Here is a 16,183-nt window from a genome sequence, read left to right as displayed (position 1 = left end):
GGCCGCCGCTTGTTCAGGGAAAGCCCCTGGCGGGCTGGGCCGGTTTGTTTACCTGCCGCATCTGCAGGTTCGGCCAATCGCGGCTCCCACTGGCCACAGTTCACCGCTCCAGGCCAATGGGGGCTGCAGGAAGGGCGGCCAGCACATCCCTCAGTCCGCGCCGCTTCCTGCAGCCCCCATTGAGCTGGAGTGGCAAACCGTGGCCAGTGGGAGCCACGATCGGCTGAATCTGCGGACGCGGCAGGTAAACAAACCGGCCCGGCCCACCAGGGGCTTTCCCTGAACAAGCGGCAGCCCTAGTGTGAGAACCACAGGTCTAGAGTATATTTCATTTAGGAGTGTTCAAGACTCTTGATTTGTGGAAGTTTCAAAGTGGGCAAAGGACTGTTCTGAAAAATGCTTATCTAAGATATGGCATGTTTTAATTACAATTGTACCTTTGATTTTAATGCTCCTCAGTATGAATTTATTATTCTACCAGTAAACAGTTTAAGACTCTCAATTTTTCGCCTTCTGAGCCTGATTCTCTCATTCTTCCCTCATCATTCCTAGCTATCCCTCAATCTCTGCCTACCCCCGCAACACACACACAACTTGCTGTCTATGACAGTTTTCCTCCATTGAACCTAATTAGCATAAATATTCTTTAATCTTTTTATTCAGTGATGAGATCCCAGCTATTCACCATTGGAAACCATTGGTGCACAGAGGTGGCATCATCAAAAATACCCAACTGCTCTATCAGTGTCTGCAGCAATACCCCAACGAAGCATTTGTCTTTCATAGCAGCCCAGGGAGATGGCATTAAGTCATTTTTCTCCAAAGGTCTCCTCCACTGCATTATCATCATACAACCTTTGTATGTTATCACAGTTTGATACCATTGCAGGAACAGAACATAATTAACGTATGGTGTAGTCTAGAAAGACAGACCAGAACTGCAGTGTTCACATCTGGTTCTGCACTGAACTTTCCAGAGCTTGTTGGATAATGGGACATCATTTTTGCAAAAAAAGTAAATGAAATTTTCAGGCTGTCTTTTTGCTTAAATTTCAATGAAAAATTCATAGAAATTGCAAATTATAAAAATGTTCATCCAGCCCTAGAATTTCCCATATGTAAACTGTGTTGGGTTTTCATACGGGCATAACTAAAACCAAAATTCTGCTCTCAGATCTGGTTGGCTCTGGTGTTCTGCAAATCCATAAAGATTTTAATATATAATGTTCTACATTGCCTGCATGCATGGAACGTTTATTGACATCTCTGGAGTGGGATATCTGTTCTTGTATGCAGAGCAAAATACCGGTAACAAGATCAGCTGTGCAGATCTGAGAGCAGACTTTTCAGTGTACAACATGAGAAGGATAACCCCAAAGGAGTACATTTCTTGTCCAAGAAATAGTGAATAAGTAGCTTATTTAAATGTTCCATTTTCCCTTCAGCCTCTGCAATCACAGAATACTTATATTTCACCATTTGTCTTTTTTAAATAGATATTTATGATTAATGTAAAAATTACACCATTATATAGTTGCTTTTGCTAATGTATTTAATTAATTAAATGCACAAGTTAAGTGAAAACTGTAAAGGGTTAGGACTTCAAAACACACTTTTCTATACAATAAGCTTTTTTCAATAGAGAGTGCATTATCTCAATTAGTTTTATTCTTATCAGAGTTAAAAATTACTAGGGGAAAAGTTACTTCAGTGGCTTTTGGATCAACCCCTTAATATATGTAGATTCATAAAGTGCAGATGGGACCATTGTGATCATCTTGTCTGACCTGCTCCATAATACTGGCCGTACAGTTTCACCGAATAATTCTGACATCAAGCCAATAACTTCTTGATGTGCTAGAGCATATCTTCTAGGAAGATGTCTGGTTTTGATTTAAAAACTTCATGTGATGGAATTTGCCCTTACTGTTAACAATTGGTTCCTAGCTTCTAGTCTTAAGTTTTCTTGCTTCAGCTTCAAGCTCTTGGATCTTGCTATACCTTTGTTTGCTAGATTAAAGATCTCTCTCCTATCAGAAATCTCCTCCACAATAGGTACTTGCAGACCATGATCAAATCGCCTCTTAAATTGATCTTAATAAGCCTCTCACTATAAACTACATTTTCCAGACCTTGACTTTTTCTTGTCTCTCTTCTGAACCATTTCCAATTTTTCAAGGTGTGTTTTGAAGTGTAGATACTGGAGCAGGACACAGTAGTCCTGAATGATTTTACTAATGCTGATTGTAAGTTCAGAGGGAAAAGAGGTTACTGTTATATGAATACATATCTAAGGTGATGAGGTAATTTGATGGCAGGGACGGTAGCATGTTGTACTACCACGTAGTAGAATCGGGCTTGGGATTTCAGCTCTTGGAGCTGAGGCACCTCGTGCCAAGCCTGCAATTGAGGGCCAGAAGGCAAGAACTGGCAATTCTACTATCATAACTCTTTGCTGGACACTTCTTGGAAGGGTGTGTCCATAGTACAATATATTCCATCCTCTTGGGCTATGGTAAAACACCACTTAGCAGCTATTTGTAGGAGGGATGTGCGGGAATAAAGTAAGTTTGAGTAGGATTTGTCATACCATATATAACCTGTTGACCATCAAGTCCAATACCTTGCCTCCAGCAGTGGCCTATGACTGATACTTAACAAGAAGGTGAACCTCAGTATTCCCCATTATGCACCTAGCTCTTTGGAAGGAGGGTACGTGGCGGGAGAAGAGAATAAACTAGTATGGAATTATGTCTTCAGAATAAATTAATGGGAAAAGCCTGAAGATTGACCAGACTTGACTCTGTTTGCAACCAAAACAATAGAAGAATTACACTTAAAAGTGAAGGGCAATGTGCTGTCAAAGACCCTTGCTGCAATAATTATTTTAAGTAGTTTTAAAGGGCATAATTTAAACTGGAGAGGGATCTATTTATGATTTAATTTTGTACTGTTAAAAAAAGACTCTTACATCATTGTAAAAATCTCTTTGGGCAACAAAAATAGGATTAGAATTATCTTTTGATATTTACTAAAATAAATTTTATGGACATACAAAGTCTCAGTAGGGAATAATTATCTTATTTTTGTTTGTGTTTTAAAGCTCTCCTCAGAGAAGGAATAACATTTAATAAATCATTCATTCTCTTTCTCAACAGTATATTTAACCTACCTAAAATATATTTCAAATGTACAGTGATAAAAAAAATCTTCAATATCCTGCTATGCTGGAGCTAAAGAATGTTAGATAAAAATCAAAACTTTCATTTTTAGGCTAAATTAAAACTCTTGTCCATCAGCACTATGCAATTTTGACTCTTTCATAAAGACATAAAGTTATCCTTGTACTTCTGCAGTCATTGAAGTTATGTTATTCCATAGTGCCAAACTTTTTTTTTTTTCTTTCTAATTTTGTGGGAGTATTTCTCCCTCCACACACACAGTCACAAAGAATAAATTCCACATACTTGAAATAAGTTAGCCATTCTAAAGTTCAGAATTCATGAAGCTCTTCCAACATAGAATGGTTAAGGAATTGCAGCAGAATCTCAAGGTCACTGGGAATATTCTTTGGGGTATTCTTATGTGGCTTATCTGTACTCACATGCCTAATATTTTTTTTTTCAGTGCAAAGAATAGCCACTTGCAGAGAATGGAAGCCTTAGCCCGGCCCTGTGCCATCCCTTATTCAAGTTCTTTTATACTCCTCTTTTTAAAGAAGCTGTCAAGTTCTTTTCTGAAGCTGACAGGAAAGGCCAAATCTGCAGTACAGGAAGAGAGGCAAAAAAGAAACTTTTTGTGTTGATGTTTTACTAAGTGAGCTAAGGAGAATTTTAGAATCATGTAATTTACTCTGGCGGCATTTACTGTACATAGCTATAGTGATGGTAATTTCTTTCATTGTTGAAGTGAAAAGATAACCATCAATCAGTTGTCAATTGGTCAATTGCAGAAGTGATGAAAAGAAACTGGTAGGAACAATGACTTCTGTGGCTACCTAGACTATTTGGGGTTTTAAGGAAAATATGGGAACTGGAGTGTGTAAAAATGGAATGAGCCTGGCAGGTTAATAACATTAAAAGATTTAACGGAGAAGTAAATATAACACAGATAATCAATTTAATTATAATTATTGTGTTGAGTTAAAGCATTGCAGGAACAGGTTAAAACGCGGTCAGTATTGAAGCATCTTGAAACCATGAATGTTGAAAAACTGTTAAACTGACTTTTGAGTTGGAATAATTCTTTGTTCAGTGTCAGGATCCAGTCTGATCATTTATTTCCGATGTTACTATACATGCAGTAATAATCCCAGTCACAAGTAATGTTTTTTATAAAAGGGAATATAGCTAGTCTTGTAATGCTCTAAGATATTCATGAAATACATTACAACTTTTAAATTGCAAACGCTGTATAAGAAATAATATCAGGCCTAGTTCAGGGATCAGCTCTACTTTTAAATAAATAGTTAGGAAGTTATTAAAACTAGTTCCAGGCTGCTGGTATCCAAATGCTGCATGTTTCGCAGTTATTAAAATTGTCTGAAAGTCATCTATTCCTTTTTATTTCATTTTATTAGGGATTAGGGAAAAGGTTTCCTTTTAATTCATTCTGTGTTTTGTCAAAGTTGCAATAATATTCATTTTGGATGGTTTATGCTGTGGTGGAGATGTTTGTGTTTGTTTGTTTTTTGTTTTGTTTTGTTTTGTTTTGTTTTTGCTGTGGTAGGTAATAAAAAGGATTACAGGCCCTCCAGAAGGATGAGATATCATCAGTTTGTAATCCAGCCCATGGTTTCCTAGATACCGTATTGTCTATTCTGTTCCGCTATGTGAAAAATGTTGAATATCAACAATGGGTTTCAGTGCTGTATTGTTGAGTTTTGTATGAACTAATCTAGCTTCACTTAAAAAAAAAAAAAAAAACACTACAGCTTTGGACAAAAGTCTATAGCCAGTGCATTCGTAACTCCCCATGCACAAGAGCTGACTGTGGCTCTGGGAAGACATTTTACTCATTTGGTTTCTTCTTTCTTATAGTCTTCTTGTCCTGCTCTCAGGTGTTTACCACCTATTAGAATTTCACCTGTATGGGTACTGTGTTTGAGAATGTCCCAGGACTTGTCAGCTGGTATAGGCCTCATAAAAGACAGCTCTGTTCAGGGTTTGAAAGGTAAGATTCTGCCTAACTCCTCTGCTGTCTGTGATTATAAGATGCTAACTTTATTGGCCTAGCTCTGAAACTTTGCAGTGTATCACTCATTTGTAACGTTTGTAGAGGGCAAGCTAGTGTAGCAAGTTTGAGTTTACCAGGAAAATTAATCATTCTTGGAGTGAGGGGTGCAGAGGTTAGGGGAGATGGATTTGAATGAAATGTACCTTTCCTTGTACAGTAATTGACTTGTAACTAAAAACTGAAGTGGATGCTATGTGACTTGCACAATGAAGTGCTGCTGGCACAGGTGTTCTGCACATTTGTATGTTCCAAAAACTAGTGTAAGAGTATGGGGAAAATGTTTGTATGACCTGAGGGCATATTTCTGGTACATTTATAGCTCAGATGATCCTATATGATTCTGAACTGCCTTGCCATAATGGCTTGTTTTCCATTTTCGATTTTGGTGCTGTGCTTTAAATATTTTGATGGCTATTCTGCTGGGGGTGCTGTTTGCCTGAAATAAAGTGGGCAGGCAACAATTGGGAGTAAATAAGATACATGGTCTGAAAGATACTGTCCTTAGTCCAGTTCTTGAAGAAACCCTCATTTATTTGTCTCTAGTATTGTGTTCTCCCTATATTTTATTAAATCGGCTTAACAATTAAAAACAAATTGTACAATTAAGTATGTACATTAACTGCTGTGAATTACACTAGATGCACAATAGTGAAATATGTACATACTGAATGTATGTGGATGTTACATGTTTAAAATATTTTGTGTGTACTTTATATTACTAGATTCCTAGCTTTTTCATTAAAAGTTATATTGCACTTTGGTTATTTTCAGTGCTTAGGTTTGTAAATTGCTTTAATTGCATGGTAAAGTTATGGTTTATAAGCATCGACTTGATTATGACTAAGACAAGTGTGTTCTGTTGTAGAATGAGTGCGTTTTTATAATTTCACAACTCTTAAATTATAACTTTCCCCCTTTTTATTATTAAAAAAATGATATCTGCAACTATAGCCCAATCTCCAAAAACTCCTGATCCTTTCAGGCATTTCCTTTTCTTGTGAAAGATTTTTACAGAGGGTATATTAATTTACAAGATCCTATCCATGCCCTGCTACAGTTTGAATGTTTTTTCCATCCCTTTTTAACCTAGGAATTAGAAGAAAGTGCAGACGATGCTTGCTTAACCCTGCATTTAGTGCCAAGCAATGATGTGCTCCCTATGAAACCATTTCTGACCCTCTGCTTGCAGTGGTGAGCCTGAATTTTTCCCCTTCCTTGCCCATCATTGTCAGTCAATTATAGGATGGAACTGAACCAGAAAATCTGGTACAGTCTGGCAATTAGTACAAAGAGTTTCCAGTCTAGTGTGAAGACAGAGATCCAAGAGCCCCAGCAGCTAGAGAAATAGTTTTGATTGGCCATGGACATTGCCTTTTAGTGCTGCTTGGTTACTTCCTAAAGATACTGGCTCCTACCCTACAGGTCTTCCCCTTAAAGTACTGCATTATGGGCCTACTTTTTATAAGTCTTTTTTTGTTTTGTTTTTTTCTTCTTTTTTTAGCTCCAGCTTCTCCCATTTTCAGACTGTCATTTTAACCCATCAAACAGACACATTTTGACTTGTACAACAAAGAACCAAGTTATCAACATTCACAGAAACTGACATTTTTAATTCAGGCTTCATTATGTCTTTGATTTATGACAGTGAGCTACAAAGACATTTAAAAAAAATTTATTATTTTTTTCTTTTAAATCCAGCATTGGGATGTTTATCTTTCTTTTAGTGCTCATATTTCCCTTTCTACCTTTATTCTTTAGTAATATATAATTAGCATTATCAAAACCATCAGCTATTATCCAATGTGACTTTTGACCTTTGTTTTTACCTGTCTAGCATTTTTCAAAATAAATTACAAGAAGAATTTTAACAAGATATTTTAAAGTTCTACAATGAAGTATGATTAATTAAGCTCACTAGTACTTGTATGGATAAAAACCTTCACTGTGGACAAGTTTTATAGAGATTTAATGAAAGATTAAATAACAGTACATTGTTTTTAATGTTTGATGCTGTAAAACAAAAATGACAAGAATTAAAATTTAAATGGAAAATTGAAAATTAATACTTCTATAATCTATATAATATCTATTTTACAAGAGAAATCTTCATATGCAGTTATAGCATTTTCAAGGGTTGTCATTGAGTTTGTAAAAACTAGTTCCTATAAAGCATAAGAGAGAACATCCAGTATAACTGTAAATATAGGCTGAAGTCCGTGAGTAGTGCTGTGCTTATAAATTACTGGAAAATAAAGTTTTCAAATGATTATATATGAGAAGGTTGGTAACTTGACTGCATGTATGAAAAATAAACAAGTATTTACACCATTCTTAAAAGCAAAATTCAATCTGAAAATAATTTTAATTCTAAACTAGATAGCTGTACAGGCAGTGGCCAGAGTAAAAGGGACATTGGGCATTTTTTGCGAGAGTTATTGTCCTGATACGAGTCAACAGTTTCTTTTTTGTGCTTGGATAGTTATGTATTTGGGATACTGATTTTTGTTCTAATCCAATAATTTTGTGAAGTTGTTAAAAAGTCAAACGTGCAATCTAATGTTTATATGCATCAATATATAATCTATACATATGTATTTTACATTGTCTTTTTTCTTTTCTCTTTCTCTGTCTCTCTTGCCTTCTGTGTAGCAGTTATGTAAGAATTCTTGAAGGATGCTTCAGACACATAACAGCAGAATATTCCATTCAGGAGTTAGATACTGCTTTTGCTATAGCAGTGGAAAGAAGTCTAGTAGTAGGGGACTGTATGTGTGACGATAGCATTAACATGTTGCCCACTTCAATCTGGTACTACTTGTTTCTGTATTTATCAGACATTCCTCCCTGCTGACTGATGGCTGTCATTCATTATCCTACTTCTGTTATGGCAAATAAGACCTTCCTTTAAGGCTGTCAGCACTGCTGTTGATGTCCATATAATAGGCCATTTTTAGTGAAAGTCTATATAGAGCAACAAATTAGTAGGTTCTTTTTGCGATCTTAGGGTATTCAGTATGCATATAGCATATGCAGAACTAAAGACATTCTGTACATTGTTCCTGGGGATTGGTAGCACCGTGTGGATTAAACTCGAAGCTGGTTATCTAGAAACACCGACATTGGCAATAGATGGGCTGTTGGTGCTTATGGCAGGATTTCTACGTAGATCATTATTCATTGTATTATTAATAGCTACCATTTTGCTGATTGTTTGTTTTGCATAGCAACAACAAAATGGTGGCCTAGACTCAAGCTGAGAGAAAAAGGGAAATGATGGTGCATTGCACCTTGTTAAAATAAATGATTTAATTTTATGTAAGGATCAGGCACAAAGGGAAGTGGAAGTTCAAAGTTTAACACTCAGGCTATGGTGGCACCTGTCAAATACAAATTCCAAATACACTCTTGGTGATTGTTGCGTTTATTTTTACTTCGTAGTAATTTTGTTTGTCTTTCAATATTTAAGCATATTTGGTGTGGAACCAAGAATGCCCCATTTTAATTTGTTAGTCACTCAGCTATGTTATCATAGCCAACAGGTTAAATGCCCATATAAACATGTTTGAATGTGAGCTTTAACTACAATTTGTAGTTTCAGTGGGTTTAGCGTTCCAACATAACGTTCCCAGCTGGTTAACTAACTGTGCCCTGCTTTCAGCACTTTGCTTCTGTGGAATAATTGTATATTTTATTCATGTGTTTTCCACTCTCCCTCCAAGAGCATCTCCCCACGCCCAATATAAGATTTTACTTTTAATTAAAAAATAATACTCTCAAGGCACTCTTCAGAGGTGGATAAATATTATTATCCCCATTTCTCACTTGGGAAAATTGAGGCACAGAGGTTAAGGGACTTGTCCAATGTTTCATTTCAGTTTGGTGGCAGGGTTGGAATAGAATTTCAGGCCTACTGACAGTCCTAGGCTTCTTAAATTACCTCACCATAACTTTAAGCTACCCAATGCATAATTGTTTGCTATATCTCAAGGCTATTTTTTAAACTGTATTGGAACCACCACTAAGACCTACCTCCAGTGGATGACCCTCAGTTATAAGTGACCATTTTAAACGATCTCAATCTCTTTTCACTTGCGGGATCCAATCTTACTGCCGTTGCAACCAATGCCAAAACTCCCATGGAGTTCAAGGGAGCAAGATCAGGCCCTGGTTCCTCACTCCTTCAGTCCAACTGGCTGATTTAGCTGTCATTCTGTTGAAGAAGTTTAGTGTGACATATTGGCCACATTATCATTTCAGGAAGACTGGGACATGGAGCAGGCAGACAGTCAAGGAGAGACCAGATGGGGAGATCTGTGTGCCACAAATTAGCACATGGAAACAGTAGAACCAGAGACATCCTCCCCTATTTCTGGCTTCTCAATTACTGTGATGTTTCTATCAGTTTCTTCTGCCTCCTGGATTAGGTCATGTCCTCTGGTCCTCTTTCTGCCTATGCTGTGCGGAGGAAATCGAGGAGGCCAAGAGAGACATCTCAGCTACTATCCCTCTGTTTTTCCATGCGGAACCTTAGAGTCAAAGAGAGGGGAAAAAAATAGAGCTTCACAGCACATCATGGGTAGCAGATTGGCCCTGAAAAGAGAGCTGGGCCTGGAGAGACCAAGACATGGGGAAGAGAGAGAAGGAAAGATCTTCCTCTGTGTACCTGGACACCTGCAAACAATGTCCCAAATCATATAAAGAGCAGAGAAATACCTTAGTCTCTGAACTCAGTCCCCTAGGTTTCCCCAATCTCGCTGCACCAATTGAGAGAGTTTTACTTGTTTCTTTAAAGTGGGAGGATCTACATCCGCCAGGGATAGTGACTTCCATCCACAGACTGACTTTTGCTTGTCCCTTAAGCAAATCTTAAGAGATTTCCAATTTTATATATTGTTCTGTCTTCTTCAGGAATCTGGCAAGTTATCAAAGTGCCACATCTAATATTAGCAATTAAAAAGCCCCACCTCTGCTCTCATATCAATTTAAATATTAGGTTCTAATAACCCCTCATTCGACTGTTATGTATATTTTCTGAATTTCTTTCTTAATCTTGCCGATTATCCAGGTATTTGTGGTGGCTTTTTACTTTACCTCTTGTTCTATTTGATTCATTCACTGATTCCACAACTCTGCCTGTGATATCACAGTCACGTCCAAGGTAATTTTGGTGCGAACAAACACCGAATTGTGACCGCACTGAAGAAATGAGGGAAGAGAAGGAGAATGAGGGAAGCAAGTAGTTAGAGCAAGAGAATGGGAATCAAGGCTTCCAGTCTTGGCTCTGCTACTGATTTGTTGTGATACTAAGAGCAAATCTGTGTACATAGTTGGGTTTCAAAATTAACCCAATTAATATTAGTATAAACTCTGAGCTTTTTGAATGGCTGAAGAACAAATTATCATCATCATCAGAAAGAAGGAAGCTTTTATTTGTTATATGATTTGAACAGTATCTGTCTTGTCCTTTAATTTCTGAGGAAATAGAGACTGGTTCTGAGGTGCTTAGTGAGTGTCTCTCCTACTAATTTGTCACTCTCTTTGGGTATGTCTACACTGCAGTTAAACATCCGTGGCTGGTCCATGTCAGCTGACTCACGCTCATGAGGTTTGGGTTGTGATGCTGCTTAATTGCAGTGTAGAGGTTCGGGCTTGGGCTGGAGCCCAGGCTCTGGGAATCTCTCCCCTCATGGGGGAGGGTAGATTAATTATTTAATCCATATATATATTCCAGTTCGATGTACATGACACCTAGAGACAAGGTGGTCTAAAGGTTTGGGAGATGGGTTCTGTTAAGAGACACTAGCCAGAGATCACAGAGGATTTCCAGTCTCTAGAAGGATGAGAGGTGAAGCCTATTGTCTAGGGCAAATCTCACCAGATTTTCTGCTACTGGAAACATTCTCCTAGACCCACAGATATGCTCCCTTTCTCAATCCACCTGTCAGTTGCTGTTTCCCACCTCAGGAACAGGCAACTGAGCAGTCTGTGGGAGAGCTTTTCAAAGGAACAAAGGGGAGTTAGGGCCCCAACTGCCGCTTGACTTTCAGTCAAAGCTCAAATCAAAGGGCAGTGAAATGAAACCTAATAGGAGTTGAGCATCTCGCTCCCCTTTGTGTCTTTGGAAATCTCCAAAGGGTGAGATGAGGAAGCCCATAGGGTGTTAGTGGGAAGTGACAACCAACAAGGAGGAAAAAGGTTGGGTTAAAGTGTTTTATAGACAGGGGTGAAAGTAACTTAAAGGACTTACTGATATGCCGGAGTCCTGAGTGGGGCGTGGCCTCAGCTGGAAGAGGCGTGGCCTTTCAAGATTTAAAGGCCCTGGGGCTCCGGCTGTGGCTGGGAGCCCCAGGGCCTTTAAATCACCCTGGAGCTACCAGCTGTGGAGGCGGCTGCGAGCCCCGGGCTCAGGGCAAATTAAAGAGCCTAGGGTTCCGGCCGCTACGGAGCTCTGGGTCCTTTAAATCACCACAGTAGCTCTGCTGCTGCTACCCCGGGGCGGCAGGGCTCAGGCAAGGATTTAAAGGGCCTGGTACTCCAGCCGCTGCGGGGAGCCCTGGACCATTTAAATCCCTGCCAGAGCCCGGCTGCTGGGTCCCCGGGGCTCCGGCAGCCGGGCTCAGGCAGGGATTTAAAAGGCCCAGTGCTCCTGCCACTGCAGGGAGTCCTGGGCCCTTTAAATCGCCTCTGGAGCCCTGCCGCCACTGGGCTTGCATCGGCAGGGCTCCGGCAGTGATTTAAAGGGCCCGGTACTCCTGCCACTGCAGGGGAGCCCTGGGCCCTTTAAAGCGCCGCCAGAGCTCTGGCAGGGTCTCGGGTGGCGCTTTAAAGGGCCTGGGGCTCCCCCCAGCGGCCGGAGCCCTGCCGACGCTGTCCCAGGGTAGCGGTGGCAGGGCTCCGGCGGTGATTTAAAGGGCCTGGGGCTCCCTGCAGTTATGATATTTTGTGGGGGGACTAAAGTTCTAGAGCTAACAAATCAACCATTTCCATTTCCTCACTTAGTAGCACACTCAACATTTCTCTTGTCTGCTGCAGACTCCTTTGTTAGCAGCAATGCACCAAGTAAAATAATCACCATTTGTTTTGCCCCTCTAATTATCCATTCAACTTGCTGCTATGAATTTTTGCTCTTCCTCGTTGTTTGTATTGTTTCATTTTTCAGTATATTCTCCCTATTGTATACTGTTCTTTCCTATCAGCCAGCCCATTCAGAAGAAATCCTCCCATACTAGTCTCTGAAGTTTGGAGAGAGTTAAAGAGGTCAATTGAGCCGTGTTGACTTGTGTTATGTTGTTTCTGACTGGGGGAAAGCAAAAACAGCCCTCTTGGAATTATTTAGGGGAAATATAGTTACTTAATAACTGATATGTTCCTTTTCACAGCTAGACCTGTGCAAAGCTTTGTTAAGAAACTAAGAACTACAGGAAGTACAGCTGGTCCCAGTATCTTTTTCATTTGGCTGATTATGAAAATAAGGCTAGCTAAGAGATTCAGATCCGGTTCTTGATTCTTCCTGCTCAACTTTCATGTGCAGAGTTCAGATTAGGAGTTTTGATTTGGGATCATCTCGAGGTGAACATCCGTAAAACTTTTCCTTTGACTAGGTTCTGTAGAGAGACCCATTTCTGAGTGTACAACACTCAAACCAGGCACCTCGGGGAAGCAGTGACCACTGAGATCGCACACATGCCCCATAGCAGAATTGAAGGTTGGGTGTGAGGTTATGAAAAGAGCATCAGCCCTAACCCCATCTTTGAGTTGCTGCAGGTACTCTGTTACTTCTTTTATGCCTGTGTTGTCCACGTTAGCTTTAGTTTTCTTGTACAGGAGGGCTGGTTGAAATTTTCCAGATGAAAATGTTTTTAATTCAAAATTACCTTTTTTAAAAAAAAACAAAGTTATTCACAGAAAATTGTTGACATTTCAGAAATCTTTTCTTTTTAGTGGAAAAAATCCTGCTTTTTTTAAAAAAATAACCACCTAAAACATTTATAGAAAACATTATCAAAAGTCAATTGAAATTTTTGATATACCAAAACCCCAGTTTTCAGTAACTAATGAGAAAGGTCAATTGCCATTTCAATAATGTTTGGATAATATATTTTATAAAAATAAATAATTGTTTAAAAAGACTGAAATATTTTGCAAAAATGAAGAAATGCTTCAATTTCAGACACTTTAAAATGAAACTCCTTTTAAATTTCAGTTTTATTTATTTACTTATTTGCTAAAATAGATTTTCATTTTTTAACTAGCTTTAGTTTTGTTTTATGATTATGGTTAGTGTGGTGGTAATAGTTTGGTTTTGGTTAGATCCATACTGTTGGATGGTTCTGCAGGTAGGTTCCCATGGCCACTGGACTTTTATCAGTTACCCACATTCAAGGTTTATTGTTGGGCATGTGTCTCTCCAATAGTATTGCTGAATCTGGCAAAAAAAACTGGATTCAGATGATGCCTTTCTTCCAATGGCCTGGTGTTTGTCACTGACCCCTGTACCTGCTGCTGGGAAGAGGTCACTGAGGCCTGATCTACACTGTGGGGGTGGGGATCGATCTAAGATACGCAATTTCAGCTATGAGAATAGCGTAGCTGAAGTCGACGTACCTTAGATTGACTTAGATTGACTGACTTTGCGTCCTCGCAGCGCAGGATCGACAGCCGCCGCTCCCCCGTCAACTCCGCTTCCGCCTCTCGCCCTGGTGGAGTTCCGGAGTCGACTGGGAGCACGTTCAGGGATTAATGTATCGCGTCTAGATGAGACGCGATACATCAATCCCTGATAGATCGAGCATTACCCGCCGATCCGCGGGTAGTGTAGACATACCCTTACTAACAAGATGCACTGTTTGTGCTCACTTCACTGCTCATGTGAGGAAAAACTGAGAGCCTTAGCTCTGTGTCCTCCAAATGGAGGAGATTTTGAAGGCCTCGCTGTTTGATGCATGGTGTCCATTTGAGACAATACTTGGGGCTTTGCAACTGTCCAGCATAAAGGAAAGTTGATGGCTGGAATCAAAAGAAGTTTGGGTCTGAATGTGTTTAAAAACCCAGGCATAAGGACTCAGATCTACCTATCCCCTCTTTGGTAAAGGGGAGGCAGGATAAAATGGAGGAGATACTGTGGTCCTCCTGATTCCCACTTGGGATCCACAAAAAAAGTCTTGGAGGCTCAAGTTCAAAAGAAAAGATTCTGCATGTGGGCAGTGCCTCCATGCTGCCCCCCTTGGGCTTGATGGCATTCATTGTCAGGGTCTGCCTCCTGAGCATACCCACTCTCTTCTTAGCCAAACGAGGAATAGATTAGGCATTGGAGGAGTAGATCAGGTACTGGAATCCATTTCTGTCTCTCTTCCGCTACTACACCTCTGCCCCGATATAACGCGACCCAATATAACACGAATTCGGATATAATGCGGTAAAGCAGCGCTCCGGGGGGGCGGGGCTGCGCGCTCCGGCGGATCAAAGCAAGTTCAATATAACACGGTTTCACCTATAACGCGGTAAGATTTTTTGGCTCCCGAGGACAGCGTTATATCGGGGTAGAGGTGTACTGTTTCTGCCTTCTAATCTCTTTATCTCTGTCAAGTCTGTCAGCCTTGCACCTCTCCTTATGTTCACATTGGGCAGGGCTGGCTCTAGGCACCAATGTTCCAAGCATGTGCTTGGGGCGGCACTTCTCAAGAGGTGGCACTTTTTTTTTTTTTGCTTCGGTGGCAGCACTCCAGCTTTTCTTTTTTTTTGCTTGGGGCGGCAAAAAACCTGGAGCCAGTCCTGACATTGGGGAGTAGGGCATAGCTGACGACAGGGAGTGAGGGATCAGGATTAAATACCCCAAAACACAGCTTTCTAACCCTATGTCAAGGTATTGAACAATTCTTTAGTCCCTGGTCTCCCCTCCCCTTCCCCATTAAATTTATTCCCAAACTGGAAATCCAGGATATACCTTTACTGAGGGGGAAAGTACATCCTGCAAGCATTCCTGAGTACCCTTTAAAGAAAGCGTTAGTTTGACTGTTTTCTGACTGAGTGTCAGCATTGTGTGTTGTGTTCAGGAGAGGAAAGGATCAAACAGTGATGCTTACACCGTAAGAAACTAGGCACATAAAAAGGACAGCAAGCACACCACACAATTTGTTATGAAAGATCTGCTTCTTAAAGTAAATAGAGTAAGTTCCTCCCTGGTTTAATGCCATAGACTAGATAGGAATTTGTCCCAAAAATGTGCTAAAACTAGTAGTTCTGTTCATGTCAGTTATCTGAGGTTGCTCAGCATAATGTGGCAGATAGATCCCTCATAAACTGGGTTTGCAAAAAAATAATTTACGGAAGATTGTCAGGTATTAGCTTGTGTATTGAGAGGAAAAGGGAGCATGAAAGCATGTATGGCGGAGGGGATGATCCACCCCTTGAAATTTGATACGAGTTTGAATGTAGCACGTTGTACATATTTCCCACGGAACTGAAATTTTTGAAAAAAGGTCCTTGACCATGCTGGCTTCTTATTGGGCTTTTCCTGTGTAACTAGAAGATCTTAGGTTAGATCCTCTGTTGTGGTCTGGCCACTTTGTGAGATAATCTGTACATAGAGACATCTTACCCAGCCTAGGGAGGATCAGCCCAGTCTCAGAGTGATCTTCCAGTGCTGTAGAGCCAAACTGGCTTGTAAGCATGTAACTCACCAACCAGAACACCCCCTGCTGGCTGGGCTGGGAGTGGTGGCTCTCCTCCTTCGGTGCCCATTGTCGACAGCTGCTTTGGCCCTGTAGTGGTCTGCCTCTTCCTGAGAGTCGGCCCTCTGGCCAGATCACTTTTAATCCTGCCTCTGCTGGGGAAACCCAAGTTCAACATGCCACTAATCTGGCAACGTCACCCCAGAGATTCAATCCAACTTCAAGCTTTGGGGCCTGCCAGCCCTTGGATCTGGAGTCTTCATGCCCTCTTTTCCGTG

The 16,183-nt window shown here is 40.3% G+C and overlaps 1 protein-coding gene across 7 annotated transcripts in view; it reads left to right on the top strand.

The window, feature by feature from the left end:
* SOX2 (SRY-box transcription factor 2) overlaps positions 1-16,183 on the top strand; it is a 408,003-nt gene that overhangs the window by 289,492 nt on the left and 102,328 nt on the right. For 3 of the 7 annotated variants that reach the window (XR_010590331.1, XR_010590332.1, XM_005285983.4), the window contains exon 1: positions 4,959-5,172. The exons of the other annotated variants lie outside the window; for them this stretch is intronic. The gene's annotated coding sequence lies outside the window, so the exon portion shown is untranslated. Of the gene's footprint in view, positions 1-4,958; positions 5,173-16,183 lie in introns of those variants that run through there. 7 annotated transcript variants of the gene reach the window in all.

This window comes from Chrysemys picta, chromosome 9, assembly GCF_011386835.1.
Source record: "Chrysemys picta bellii isolate R12L10 chromosome 9, ASM1138683v2, whole genome shotgun sequence".
Lineage (NCBI taxonomy): Eukaryota > Metazoa > Chordata > Testudines > Emydidae > Chrysemys > Chrysemys picta.
Note: the sequence above shows the minus strand (reverse complement) of the source record. Positions and strands in the feature narration are given on the sequence as shown.